This window comes from Salmo trutta, chromosome 2, assembly GCF_901001165.1.
Source record: "Salmo trutta chromosome 2, fSalTru1.1, whole genome shotgun sequence".
NCBI lineage: Eukaryota > Metazoa > Chordata > Actinopteri > Salmoniformes > Salmonidae > Salmo > Salmo trutta.
In genome coordinates this window covers 74,552,502-74,568,398 of record NC_042958.1, presented here as the reverse complement: position 1 = coordinate 74,568,398, position 15,897 = coordinate 74,552,502, and the positions used below count along the sequence as shown (strand labels likewise).

The window sequence follows — 15,897 nt, the reverse complement described above, 5'->3', positions numbered from 1 at the left end:
AGTTGCGCCGGAGAACTGCGTCATTTAGAAGCCTAAACGACCCACGCGGAGCTTCCCACCTGAGAACTCCAACACGTAATTACATCATTATATTCTGACCCATAAGAGCGGCAGTTCGGGGCAAGGCTAATTTTAAATAAGCATGGCTGACAAATGAACCCAAATGTATATTTCTCTCGTGTACTTCCTTTCTTTCTCTCTCTTTAAAATCCCCATTTTGGGTAACAAGCGCCATAGTGTGTTGGCCCGTTATACTAAGTCCTAATCAATAGCTAGACTGTGTTTTGTGTATGTGCATTTTTATCATCATTTTAGCTTGCTAGTAAATAAATAATCAACTAAGATTGGTGTGGTAAATTCAGTGGTAAAGCCCGGGTCCGTGCAGATTCCCGGATTATACGACTTTCAGATTATGAGACTGTAGAGGAAATTGATTAATTTAGCGACTGTTGTAATCGATATTCTGATATCCTTTGAGTTAATTTGGGAAATAGAAACTCAATCAAAACAATGTTCCCATGGTGCCCCAGGTTAATGAGTTAATAATTGCTTGATTCATTGCTTAATTCATTTAATCACGTAATTATAAACCGTTAATCATTCGATGAGCAACAGTCGTCACATTAACTAATACAACGTCACGACATATGGCGCCCCCTGTGAGGAATCTAAGATAGGACTAGGCCGCACTGTTGTGTTATTCCATATCAATTGTGTAGCAATATATATACATTCCATTAATAGCTATAGGCAGGACTAGTGCGGGAGAGAAGTGTGTGTGTGTCGTTCCATTTGACCCAGATACTGGTCGGGAGAGAACGACCCCTGTTGTATATCTGACCAAAGCCAGTGTGAAGGGGGTCTACTGAATGCTACGAGCTAGGGCATATGTACCAGCCGATGCAGGCATTCTGAGAAATAATACTAGTTGGGCCTAACGTAGTGTTATTTCTGTCGATCGCTTTCAGGAGTGATCTGACTCGGTCATAAGTAATTCCTAGAGCAGAGGACATATGAGCCAGCCATTACGGAAATTAGAGTAGATATAGTCGTTTGACCGAAGCGAAGTTATTATCTCTCTACCTCTCGCGTTGGGTAACGGGGAGAGGTTAAGGGTTGAACGTGAGACGTCACCAAGTAAACCCGTTCCCTTGTTGGAGGGAACATCCCTTGTGCGGCGAGGGGGAAACCCCGCGCAAGGAAAGCTAAGCATTGCGCCAGATGCTAAGCTAACAAAGGGGAGCCGCCATTTTTGTTTTCTTCTTTGTTCATAGTGAATTCCCGCGTTAGACGGGAATCCTGTGAGATCTCAGCTTGGGCTATCCGTAACCTCTGGCGAAGAATCGGCAGTCATTTTTCGTGAAATAAGTCAGGTTACGCTGTAGGATATCAAACCAGTCTTAACTGATTAGATATCATTGTCTTGTTCAATTTTATACATACATTAAATTGATACACTACCTGTGCAGGTTGGTTAGGGGAATAATACACACACGAATGTGCCATAACCAATGAGACATTGTTAAACTGTTCCACGTTAACTTAGATATAGCAACTATTTCAGGTTAATTAAAGCTAATTCCTTTAGCCTATACAGGGTTGACTAATCATTCAAATTGATTAATAGATTAAAGCTGTTTTACCAGCTTAATGGTGTTTAGGTAGACTTTTTAACAGTTTTGTAAAATTCTATTTTCACTGGTACCCTGTCGATTTTAGCTTGTGTTAACAGTGACCTCCGGTGGTGAAGAATCACCAGTAATTATTTTTAAATAATTCAGGTTATGCTGTACGATATCTAACCAGTCTCAACTGATTGGATATCATTGTCTCATTCAATTTAATATACATTAAATTGCTACACTACCGTTCAGGTTGGTTATTGGAATAATACGCAAACTAATGTGTTCTAACCAATGAGACATAGTTAAACTTTTCAATGTTAACTTAGATATAGCAATTACTTCAGGTTAATTAAAGCTAATTCCTTTAGCCTATACGGGGTTGACTAATCATTCAAATTGATTAATAGATTAAAGCTGTTTTACCAGCTTAATGGTGTTTAGGTAGACTTTTTAACAGTATTGTAAAATTCTATTTTCACTGGTACCCTGTCGATTTTAGCTTGTGTTAACAGTGACCTCCGGTGGTGAAGAATCACCAGTAATTATTTTTTTAAATAATTCAGGTTATGCTGTACGATATCTAACCAGTCGCAACTGATTGGATATCATTGTCTCGTTCAATTTAATATACATTAAATTGCTACACTACCGCCCAGGTTGGTTATTGGAATAATACGCAAACTAATGTGTTCTAACCAATGAGACATAGTTAAACTTTTCAATGTTAACTTAGATATAGCAATTACTTCAGGTTAATTAAAGCTAATTCCTTTAGCCTATACGGGGTTGACTAATCATTCAAATTGATTAATAGATTAAAGCTGTTTTACCAGCTTAATGGTGTTTAGGTAGACTTTTTAACAGTATTGTAAAATTCTATTTTCACTGGTACCCTGTCGATTTTAGCTTGTGTTAACAGTGACCTCCGGTGGTGAAGAATCACCAGTAATTATTTTTTTAAATAATTCAGGTTATGCTGTACGATATCTAACCAGTCGCAACTGATTGGATATCATTGTCTCGTTCAATTTAATATACATTAAATTGCTACACTACCGCCCAGGTTGGTTATTGGAATAATACGCAAACTAATGTGTACTAACCAATGAGACATAGTTAAACTTTTCAACGTTAACTTAGAGATAGCAACTCTTTCAGGTGAATTAAAATTAAAATTCCCAAATAGCCGATACAGGTTAGATTTATCATTAAAATCGATTTAATCAATTAAACCTGTTTTGGCAAGTTCAGTAATAACCAACTCACATTACTGACCCAGTCTTGATGATTCATTGACGTTTACAAACTGAGTTAAATCGTGTTTGCAGCCTCCAACTAAAAACCCCAAACATTACGTAAATTGAAATAACTGACAATCATAATAATGAGCAATCCATCAGATGGGTTTCCACCCATTTCCCCGAGGGGCTGAAAATGTTAGATTTCAATGCCATAAGCGAGAAAAATGCAGACATTGCGACAGACGCTCTTCAAAATAGACCATCAGGCGGAGGCCTTGTGAAGGTTCTCTCCAGTTTAGCCCTCAACTATGCCCACCAGCAGAGATGGACAGTGCACCAGTACCTCAGTGCCCAGCAGAGGCACGAGCAGGAAGCTGGGGAGTTCAAGGTACAGGTGGAGAGAACCAGGGAGCTGGCATCGAAAGCCGAAAAAGATAAGCTACTGCTAGCTGAGGAACTGTGTGTGAGAACAGATAAATTGGAAGATCTGTCTAACACTTATAACAAAGAACGCGAACAAACTCTTGACCAAGTCCGTATTCTAAAAGAACAACTCGGTTTAGCCAAAACTAAATACGATGAAGTCCACGCGAAACTAGATGAATCGGAAGAGCTAGTTAGAAAACGGGGCGAGCAAATTGATGCCCTACAAACGGTTGTGAATGAAACCACTCAAAGCAATAATGCTCTATTCCAAAAGCTGCAGACCAAAGACGATCAGTTAATGAACACAATGACCAAGTTGGAGGACAAAACAGCAGAACTCATTGAAGTCGCTGATTTAATGAAGGATGAGAAAGACCAGGTGAGAAAGTTGGAAAATGTGACCTCTAAACAAAAGGAGGACATCGCATCACTGGATCTCTCACTCCACACTCGCGACCTCTCCCTGCAAACCATGACAGATAAGTATGAGGCCGAGCGAAAAAAGGGCGACACCTACGTGTCGAAAATAAACACCCTCAACTCCCAGGTGGACTCTGCGATGCAGCATAACACCACCCTTAGGTATCATCTGGAGGAACTCCAGAACAGTCACGCGCTATCGCGGGACAACCAAACCAAGCAACCTAGCTCACATCCGGAACTAAGAGAACGAGGGAATGTAGATGACAGGAGATTTCAGCCTCTTTCTCTTGGCCATTCGGCCCACAGTGAATTGGGGCCTCCTCGCCAACACAACCACAGCTTGACTTTTCCTCTTGGCCTCTCGGCCGACAATTCTCCACGGGAGAGTGCAGATGCTCCCCGCGCACTTGGCGGGGATCGCCTTGACAAAATCGTCAAAAACTTCCGCCTCTTCGACCCCGTTCCGGGAAAGCCAAACGACACTGAGACATTCTTAGCAGACATAGAGGACGCCTTGGATGGCTACCCAAACGCTACGAATGCAGACAGGCTCTATCTTTTGAAGCGAACGTCCAACAGACACGTGACAAGGTTCATCCGTCTACAAGAGCAACATGTGCAAAACGACTATGCTAAACTTGCCACGGTTTTGAAAATAGAATTCAGTGGTTCTGCGACTCGCAAACACGATAGTTCGTTGGCTAACAATATCAGACAAGCTCGAAATGAACACCCACAAGCCTACGATCACCGGCTTCGTTCAGCTTACTTTGGCATGCTCACTGAAACAGGAATGGAAGACCTATTACCGTTCAAACAACTTTTTCTGTCAAACATGTCTCCCAACTTCATTAACTACTTGGGCCCTACTGCCCACGTCGGGTTGCCAATCTCGACGCTCCGAGAGCTGGCAAGCACCGCTTTTGAAGCATCAAAAGCAAGCCGGGCTAAGAGCCCGGACACCTCGACTTTCGAGCTTAGGCGGGAACCATCACTCGAATTAGAAGGGGCTGCATCAGGGACATATGTTGTAAAAGAGGACGATCAAAGGGGGTGGCTACCAAGTAACCACCACCCCGACAACCACCGCCGTAACAATAGCTACGATGAACGTCCCCAATCTAACAGGTCCCGTAGAGATCAACCTAGCCGACATGCCCCTCCGCCTAACTCTCTCAAAGGGTCAGGACACAAGGGTAACAAGTGTAACAAGGGCAACAAAGTGTTCAACAATGATTTAAACGCTAACCGAAATGATATAGAAGCTCTGATAAAAGATGTACTGCATCGTAAGAAATTTGAGAAAGAGGACAAGGATAAATCCTCATGACTAGGCGTAAAATCGTTGGAAACCGAGTCCGCCGAAATTCATGCAATTCAAGAGGACGCAAACATTTCCATTACCCCCGCCCCCACTCGAATCCCTGTCCAGGTACCGCCCGTTCTAGACACAAGCCCGCAGGTTTTGTCTACAGACTTGGACACGGAGGTGGAGATGCACGAGATAAGCAGCTTTGTAACAGATGATTCCTCTACCATTCCGATAGAGGACCCACTGGGTCACGTAGGTAACTTATCTGTCTTGGAAATCGACGCAGATTACAAACCGCTCCGTTCTCCCAACCCACTCCATTTTGTTGGGGATATGACGAGAAAAACCAACTCGAACAGGCCATACCTTAGAACAGTCCTGGAGGACTGTGTGACCTGTCACGCTCTGATAGATTCGGGTTCAACAATTTCCCTCATATCCGAAACCTTGCTGGATGAACTAAAAAGGGCAGTGGACCCAACAAAACGTTGGTTGAAAACGGAACATTGCGATACGAATCTTCGAGGTTTCACTCAAGCTACCTCGCCCCTAACCAAACGTCTCCTACTTAAACTCAACTTCGAAAGCGTGTCACTGATACACCCCGTGTATGTGACTAGCATCGAAATCGAACGAATGCTGATTGGGAGTGATTTAATTGACCGTTTGGTACCACTAATGGATTGGAAAACCAATCAAATCTGGTCACAAATACCTATGCCTACTCCGTTGACTTCACCGCATTCTTCCAAGGCTACCTGCCTTACATTGTGCAACGACGTGGGTCCGACGTCAGCATCTGACGCAAACCCTGTGAACTTAACTGCCATCCCCTTGTGCCGAAAACGTTTAGATTTCCACTGGGAACGACTCCCCAGACAACACTCACCGCAATAGGGGTGTGTGCGCTATCGATCCGCATTGGAACCAAGGAATTATCCCACTACCTACTGGTTGTCGCGGACCTCCCACATACAGTCTATGTGGGAGCGGACATTTTGGTAAGATTGGGTGTTAAACTTGATACCATACACCAAGTTCTTTGGTCTTTGGCGCAGCCAAACCAACATGCCTTGTCTTTCGACCCGGTGCGAATGACTTCCGGGCAGACTATTCCTTAAGCTTGCAAGACGATAACTGAGTCCGCCATGTTGATACCGGCAAGAACCACAGAGGTTTCTGTAAGACTGAACCTGGCGCCCGGATACCGGATGGAAGGCACCACTGCGTTCTTCCAACCCTCCCCAAAACTATTCGACTTGGGGCTAACTATCAATGGCAACCCACTGTTGGAACTAACCGCTAGATCCACTTACCTCCTGGTACAAAATCTGACTCAAGCGGATATTTCCATTCCTCGGCACACTCAGCTAGGAACATTGATCGATTACGCCTTCCATGATTTTGAACTAGTTGTTCCTGTGATTGGGCCTCTTCCGTCATCCCTAGACCTAGATGGCGAGGGAGGTACGCTGTTTACTTGTCAGTCAAAAGCAATAGCACTAACTCCCGTATTGCCACTGGACGACACATCGGCATTCCGGCTGGATGCCGATCCTGACAGCAACCTGTTAATATACTCCATCGTCACGGAGGATGATATTGCGTCTCCTCCTGCATGCGAAGTACACTCTTGTGAGAAAACAACCGATGACTCTTCCAAAGGTGACATGCCGTCACCACCCGATGAAGACCTGTACAATGTCGCCGAACCATATCCTGGTTTCCATGCACAGGTAATACAACTACTGTCGGAGGCTGATGCTCTTGTCAATGACACTGAACGCCATCAGTTGAGAGAATTGTTTAACAAACACAGTGAGATCTGGTCGACAGACTCGCTGGATTGCGGGGTTACGGGTATCCATGTGGTGCGTATTCCTACGCCACCCGGAGCAACTCCTACGTTCGTTAGACAATACAAAATCCCGCTCGCAGCATACGCAGCAGTACAAGAGATTATCGATTCCTTATTAGCTAAACGGATAATCAGGGAATGTAACAGTACGTACAGCGCTCCCGTGTGGCCCGTTCTGAAACCAACGGGTAAATGGCGTCTTACCATTGACTATAGACAACTCAACAAACTGGTTCCGTTGTCTCGTTGGCCAATGACACAGCTCGACCAAGAGTTGCCAAAGGTGGCAAACGCCAAGTACTTCTCCACAGTCGACGTGGCAAATGGTTTCTGGACCATGACAGTCGACCCGCGTGACCAACACAAGTTGGCTTTCTCTTTCTCGAACAAGCTCTTCACGTTCAATCGTTGCCCATTCGGGTATGCGAACTCCCCCTCAGAGTTCAACATCTTCCTGCACAAGGCGATGCCAGACGCAGCCTCTAGGGGGACGATAATTTACGTGGACGACGTTCTCATGAGAAGTGAGACTTGGTCACATCACCTCAATGAAATGGACCACGTTCTCACCCAACTCGGGACTGCAGGGGCTAAGTTGGCCATCATGAAAGGACAATGGTGCAGGACCAAGGTAAACTACGTTGGGCTTCTGGTGGGTGCCGAGGGCATCCTGCCACAGTCTAACCGAATCCAAGCAGTCCGCAACATCAAAACACCTACAAACCTTCACGAGGTGCGCAGCTTCTTGGGAGTATGTAATTACTCCCGTCAATTCATCGAAAACTACGCCGACTTGTCAAAACCGTTGACTCACCTTCTTCAGAAAGACACCCCATTCGTTTGGGATGTCACTCACAACGAAGCGGTGGCTTCCTTGAAAAACCTGCTTTGCGAGGCACCCTGCCTGGTATACCCCAACAAAGACAAGACATTCTTTTTGGAAGTCGGTTTCTCAGAGCACTGCCTTAGCGCTGGGTTGTACCAAAAATACGACCAAGACAAACGTGTGGTTGCTTACGCGAGCAAAACACTCAACCCCGCCGAACACAAATACTCAGACTGCGAAAAGGCGCTGCTGTCGACAGTCTGGGCGATCAAACACTTCACCAGTTATGTCGGCGGACAAAAGGTGATCATAGAAACATGTCACCAGCCTGTGACTTTTCTGAAAAGCCAACGAATCCGTGAGGGTGCTGTACACAACAGCAGGATAGCGGCTTGGCTCATGACGCTGCAGAGCCATGATGTAGTAATCAACTACGCAAAAGCAAAGAACCTGCCTTTGGGCAGAGCTTTGGCGGTGTGTCAACACTGTGGTGACGATGAAACCGACTCCGGACCACCCCCGCGTGACATCGCTCCGCCATTGCCTTCGAACCATCACTATTTCGAAGAGAACGTGTGTCTCGACATGCCGATGGCATTTGTAGATGGCTGTTCTTACCGCCATCTAGACCACTTGCAAGCTGGGGTGGGATTGGTATGGCACAACGACATTCCGTGCAAACCACTTCAATTTCAGCTTGGCAACAAGACCAGCCAGTTTGCAGAAGTGGCTGGCGTGCTGATCACCCTGCAAACAGCGGTGAAACACGGATTGGCAGAACTGGCGATCTGCACCGACTCTAACTACGCGAGACTCACCTTCTTATGCCACTTGCCGTTTTGGAAACAAAAGCACATGACTACTTCAAGTGGTAAAGAGGTGAAAAACAAAGAGCTCATTCTAGCTTGTGATGATCTCATCACCAAACACGACATACAGGTGTATTGGAAGAAAGTCAAGGGACACTCCAAATCACCTGGTCGTGACAAACTTGGCAACGACCATGCTGACAACATGGCGAAATCTGGTGCAATTCACGGCACCCCTTGGGTGTTTGCTGCTCGAGACGAAAAACCCACTGAGGAAGCTATGGTGTCTGCGGTAACGCGTAGCCATGTAGCACCACGGAAAACGTCGTCGCACAAACATAATGTGTTGCTAACGCATTCATTCATGAATGGCGACCTGGTAGCAATGCAACACCAAGATGAGTCCCTCGCCACGTTGATGGCATTCCTGTCGGATCCTGTCAACCACCCAGTGTCCGAACTGGCTTTGGCAGGTTCACACGACTTGCGTTCCCTGTACGCAACTAAACAGCACCTCACACTTGTAGATGACCTATTGGTGTATGTTTCAGAAACCGACACCGCTCGAAGGTGGGTGGTTCCTGAAACACATAGGGGGATAATGATAGCTCATGCCCACGACGAGCCATGTGGAGGCCATAGGGGGGTCAAGGCTACATGTGAAACATCGCGACAGGTGGCCCACTGGCCTCACATGGAACAAGACGTGGCACGATACGTGAGGGGGTGTCTAGTTTGCTGCCAGTTTCAAACCACCAAGCCACTTCACAGAGCACCCCTGCAACGCAAGGGTGTGTCTTACCCCTGGAGCTCGATCCAGATCGACTGGGTCGGCCCAGTTGCCAGGTCTGCCAGAGGCAACAAGTACCTCCTCACAGTGACTTGCGCATTCACAAAGTGGGTGGAGTGCCTGCCGGCGACCAATGACACAGCGGAAACCACTGCCGTTCTTTTGCTAAACCACGTTTTCAGTCGTTTCGGCCTGCCAGGAGAAACCGTGGACAGCGACAGAGGAACCCACTTTTCGGCAGCTGTAATGACCGAACTGTGGAAGCTCCTGGGAGTCAAAGCTAAACTCCACATCGCGTGCCACCCTAGGAGCTCGGGGGGGGTAGAAAGGAGCAAACAATCAATTGTCAGAATCTTGAGGAAATATGTGGCAGCCAACCACAAAGATTGGGACCTCAAACTCCCATTGGTACTGATGGCAATCAGAGCCACACGCAACAAGTCTACGGGAATGACACCCTTTGAGATGATGACGGGCCGGCAAATTACCCTTCCTCTGCATCTCCTGTACCAACCGGGAGATGTCGCCGCAGCCACCGCCTACACGGCTCATCAATACGTGACCGACTTGCGGAACCATCTCCAGACTACCTTTGCGTACGCTCAAGGACAATTGGAAAGAAGTGCAGAAGGTGACAAGACCTATTACGACAAAAAAGCCTCACACCAGGTGTTCGAGGTCGGAGATAAGGTGTGGTACTACATATACACCAAACCCGCGGGCGTCGCAACAAAGTTCCTGCCCCACTGGACGGGGCCACACGAGATTGTGGTGAAGCTATCACCTGTAGCTTACCAGATCAAAATCAGCAAAGGTCGACAAAACGCCACATTAAAGTGGGTCCACCGGAACCAAATCAAGTTGTACACTCCCCCCATGGGAATAGAAGGGGTGCTAGCCAGCACCGAATAGATAAAAACCCTAGCAAAAAACCCAGAGGTACTAAGAAAATTCTTAAGTACCCTCAGCTGATCCCTTCCAGGAGACCAGTACGTTGCACCTAATATCTTTTATTATCTTCCCAGCTACCAGATATACATCTGTTGTCACTAGTGATATCGTCCTGCGCTGTACTGATTAAAAATAAGAAAAACAGAAAAATAGTTGTCAAAACAATTTTGTTTACGAATACAAATAACTGAAATAATCCAACAATCTCTGATTATGCGTTTCTGTAGGATGGAGTTCCTTTGGATGATCCTGACACTCTGCGCCCTGGTCAAAACCAACCCAGCAGACGTAATCACGAACGGACCCCCTACGGGAATCGTTCTCCGCGACGATCCAGGACTCCTCATAACTAACTGCAGAGTACACACGCAGAGGGTATATGTCCGCCTAGATGCAGAGAATGTGTACCGCCAACACATTCCACCTGCGGCGCATTTGAGTTGGGCCGGGGCTGACTGGACCAGCCAGGCAATTAAGCACGCCCAGCTAGACACTGCCCATATGTTTGCCCAACTCCAAAAGTTCACAGTAACCCAGTCAGAACTAGCTGAGCCCAGGCGAGAGAAACGATTCGTCGGGGCGCTACTATCGATAGGGGCAGCCGTAGGGTCACTATTTGCCCTAGGTACCACTGCCGTCAACGCAGTCAGTCTAGCCACAGTCAAGAGGAATGTTAGGGAGATTACTGAAGAGATGCCACTTATCCAGCAGCAGATGAAGGCACAGGCCCTTAGGTTGCAACATGTGGGAAAGTCTCTCCAGGACACTATTCTGGTGGTCAACACACACGCTACTCTCCTGAACAAAACTATCCTGTCTGTAGGAAAGCTAGCAGAGGTCATGAACCATGACTATGCCCATGTCCAATTGGTTCGATTGTTACTGGAGGATTTTCTCCGTGAAGTTAGCTCTTCTATGGACCACTTGGCCATGAATAGAATCCCCTCATATCTAGTGCCCCTCTCAATGTTGCACGACATATTGACCTCAGCTACTTCAACCACACTAAGGCCGTTACAATCACATTTGGCCTATAGTCTGGGGTCGGCCATCCCAATACACGTTGATGTTGATCGTAATGAAGTGGGTTTTCTACTGACGCTGCCGGTTGTTGAACTGGAGAATATCTATAGATTGAAAACGGTTCTCAATGTAGGATTTTGGCGCGACAGTACCCACGTAAAGATTGCCACGCCCCCAGTTGTAGCTTACCAGGAAAACAACCCAGATTTCTATCTCACCCCTAACCTGCTAATGTGTACTCTAACCAAAGATGTCCACTACCTTTGTCCTAGCAAACCATTTGTCAGGGATAACACTGAGCGTCTTTGTGGTATTAATGCTATCACCAGCGAAGAACGCTGTAGAGCCAAACTAACAGCCAGGGATGGGGCCACCACCACACAAGTGGAGGTGGTAGGGAACCGATGGTTGGTCAACACACCGTTCGCGTCCGCCACTATGACTTACGAACGCCATGACTCCATCACCCAATTGAACCTCCCCAACCAGACTGTTTTTGTTACGGTACCAGAGGGGGCGATTATTCACGTAGACGACCTCGCTCTATACCACCTTCCCGACGACCGGATAGACACAGAGATTGAAATGCCAGACGCTTTTGCTAAACGTTCCCTTGAGTTACCACAAGCCATTCAATACCAAATCCAGTACGAGGGACCCATGACTGTCGATCTTAGCGTACTGGATGAGGCACTGTTAGTCAACCCGACTGACTACAGACCAAAAGATTGGTCTGTCGCCCGCTCTTGGACGGTGCCGGACAGTATCCTGACTGTTACCATGATCCTTGGTCTCATTTCCCTTGGCGTGTGCACCTACTACGTACACAGGCGCACATGTGCAATGGAAGACCTAATGAGGTCTTATACTAGGATCACCCGTGGGACGGAAGCGATCCCGATTTTTGGAAAGGTGGCAATGGATCCGGAAACCCTCTTACAGGGCCCAGTCCCAGCCTCCTCTCCCGAACTCGCTAGGTCAGCCCAGTAATGTCCCTAATGTAAGCTTTGGCCTTCAGGGGCCAAGTTTTTCCAAGTGCCTTAACTACCCACCTGCAAGTAGGATCAACCTAGACATGACATTAGAGATATGCCATGATAGAGCTATTTAGCCAAGGCCTTGGACATATATAGAACATAGTCCATATTAGATGATTAAGGTGTGGTAGACATATTTTGTATACTTTTATGTTTTTATTCCAATTTTTCGTTTCATTACCTTTGACACTTAGGAAGCCTTAGAGCCAAGACAGCGCTCGTTTGGGGAGGAAATGTAATGATGTATTGCCTGAGTGTTGTGCGTTATTAACGTCTGCCAAGTTACTGCCTAGGTCCACTAACCGGGATAACCGGACGACGGGCCGGAACACAGAGCCACTGCCAGACCTCCTTGATCCATTCTGGTGGTGATCCACAGCTTGCGGAAAGCCTACCAGGGGGAACCACTAAAGGGGGGGGGCTGCTCTGATGATCCACAGACCAGGACATCCGATGGTCATTCTTATGGTGGGTTGCAACATGCAGAATCATTCCAAGTTGAACCTACCAGAGGGGGACTGTCATGACTGTCCTGATCAGGTCAGGGTACAGGAGACCACCACCCTACAGATTATCTCCCAAACCCCCAACAGAGGAGGAGATATCTAGGGGTCTGAAGATGTGGGGGTTTTATGACACCTCATGCCCATAATACAGAGAAATTCCTTTGTCCTAACAATGGAGAACTGGCCTCAGAACATTAAACATGCAATAAAGGGACTTTGGAACAATGGTTTCCGTCAGCCACAATGGTGGTTATGACGAAAAGTGGAATATTAAAATGTATGTAACTTTTGTATTTGTTTTTAAAGGTTAAGAGATGACGTTATTATGAAAACATTGTACCTTTAAGAGTTTTCCCAGTATATGCCTGATGTTTATACATTGTACGCTGTTTGGAAAATATCCAAATCAAACAGAATGTTTTGATAAAGATGAAATGTGAAGTTAGTGTCTAAAATCGGATTTTTAGCCAAATCTAAGCCTTGCCCCCTTTACTTGGTCCGCCCAGAGAATTGCCCTAAAGGCTGTTACACCCACTTCTGACCCGAGGGTATAAGACAGGAGAGTGAAGAATTAACATGAAGACTATTGACCCCAAGCTGCAGCTAAGGTCTAACAAAGTCGACCAACCCCAAAACGAAACACAAGGTTGAAGACAAAGAAATATTTTTCTACACGAGCTACGGACGAGTAGCTGTGTCTAAGCGGGTGAATTCAAGCCGAACCACCCAGCCTCCACTCTCCATTGAATCGTGGTATCGACACCATTCGAGCCGAAGCTGTGAGCTCTGAGCTACAGAGCTGTCTGTCCTCAGAAGAACCCTTTCCGATCAAGGGTGAGGATCAGACCACTTAGCCAAGAAGGACACTGACATCGTGAGGACAACCAGAGAGTTGCGCCGGAGAACTGTGTCATTTAGAAGCCTAAACGACCCACGCGGAGCTTCCCACCTGAGAACTCCAACACGTAATTACATCATTATATTCTTACCCATAAGAGCGGCAGTTCGGGGCAAGGCTAATTTTAAATAAGCATGGCTGACAAATGAACCCAAATGTATATTTCTCTCGTGTACTTCCTTTCTTTCTCTCTCTTTAAAATCCCCATTTTGGGTAACAAGCGCCATAGTGTGTTGGCCCGTTATACTAAGTCCTAATCAATAGCTAGACTGTGTTTTGTGTATGTGCATTTTTATCATCATTTTAGCTTGCTAGTAAATAAATAATCAACTAAGATTGGTGTGGTAAATTCAGTGGTAAAGCCCGGGTCCGTGCAGATTCCCGGATTATACGACTTTCAGATTATGAGACTGTAGAGGAAATTGATTAATTTAGCGACTGTTGTAATCGATATTCTGATATCCTTTGAGTTAATTTGGGAAATAGAAACTCAATCAAAACAATGTTCCCATGGTGCCCCAGGTTAATGAGTTAATAATTGCTTGATTCATTGCTTAATTCATTTAATCACGTAATTATAAACCGTTAATCATTCGATGAGCAACAGTCGTCACATTAACTAATATAACGTCACGACAACACTATAGTAAGCACACCTTCTCATCCCCTTAGACTCTAACACACCAAGACACTCATTACACATACAGACAAACAGATACAGACATCGACACACACACACACACACACACACACACACACACACACACACACACACACACACACACACACACACACACACACCTATCGTTTCAAAACTCTCCAGCTTAGCAGATGAGGTTGCAAATCATGAGAAAAAAAACGCAGAGAACGAGAAAGAGAGAGAGGTGAAGAAAAATAAGCTATTTGAAAAGTCTTTGATCCGCAGTGTTCTCGGCCTCCGCGCCTCAATCAGACAAGGTAGCGGTGCTTAAAAACACCTCTCTCCATCCCTATCTCTCTTTCTCCCTTTCCTTTTCTCTCACATTCTCTCTCACTACCTTTGCTAAGCCGACCGGAAAACACCCCCTCCCTCTTCTCTCTCCATCCCTCTCTCCCTCTTTTCATATCTGCCTCCCATTGATCCAGCAAATTGTGTCTGAAGCATGTTTATGCTCCAATTCTGCCAAAGCATCTTTTGTCATTGACTAATTACAGCAGAATCAATTAAAGGTATTTTAGATTGGAGCGATCACTACCAGAGACAGAGGGAAGAGAGAGGGAGATGGGAGAGGGTAGGTAGAGACAGGGAGAGAGAAAGTGAGCGAGAGAGAGATGGAGAGAGCTGAAGTAATATGAGCAATATTCTCCTGCTGTCCATACAAGTGGAATATGTTCAATCAACCGGCATTTAAACCCCCTACTCTTCACCCTCCTCCCTCTCTCACCATTCCTCCCTCCCTCTCAGCTCTCACCTCCTCTCTATTTATTTTTCCCTTGTCCTTGCACAATGCTACCTTACACCCTCCCCACCCCCACCACCCAAAAATACTCCCCCCCTTCATCTCTCTTTCCTTTCAGCTCACCAGTTTGACAGCCAAATTGTCTTTGTCCCAGAAAGGGTTTAAATGGCATCTCTGACAACACAAATCCATAACAGCCAAAAAATCTGTCCCTATGCTGTTCTTTGACAAATACTTTTCAATCTCAATCTGCCATCAAAGTTTTGTATGGATGGCAAGTTGGTTTGCGGAAAGAGAGAGACAGAAAGGGATAGAGGGAGAGAGAGGGACAGGGAGGGATGGAGGGAGTGAGAGACAGAAAGAAAGAGAGAGAAAACAAGAGAGCTGGAGAGAGGGAGAATGAAAGACAGAAAGAGAGGGAGGGATGGCATTTGAAAAATGACCTATGACAGGGCTACGTGTTTGATATCTGTTTATGTGAAAATGTCACCAGCCTTGAGGATAGTTGACACCCACTCAGTCAGTCAAGCCCGGTGGCTTATCACAGGCAAACACTAGCAAACTGAAAATAACAGATGCCCGTTAGAATATGATCTGAGGGCAGGAGTGTGTGAGAATAGCACATTTACAGTATCGTTAGAATATGATCTGAGGGCAGGAGTGTGTGAGAATAGCCCATTTACAGTATCGTGGAACTAACCGTGCCTTGCAAAAGTATTCATCCCCCTTCGCA

The 15,897-nt window shown here is 46.1% G+C and overlaps 1 protein-coding gene across 4 annotated transcripts in view; it reads right to left on the bottom strand.

Annotated features, from left to right (window-relative positions):
- Nucleotides 1-15,897, bottom strand: part of LOC115162910 (cadherin-23) — a 712,130-nt gene that overhangs the window by 453,285 nt on the left and 242,948 nt on the right. The gene's annotated exons all lie outside the window — the stretch shown is intronic.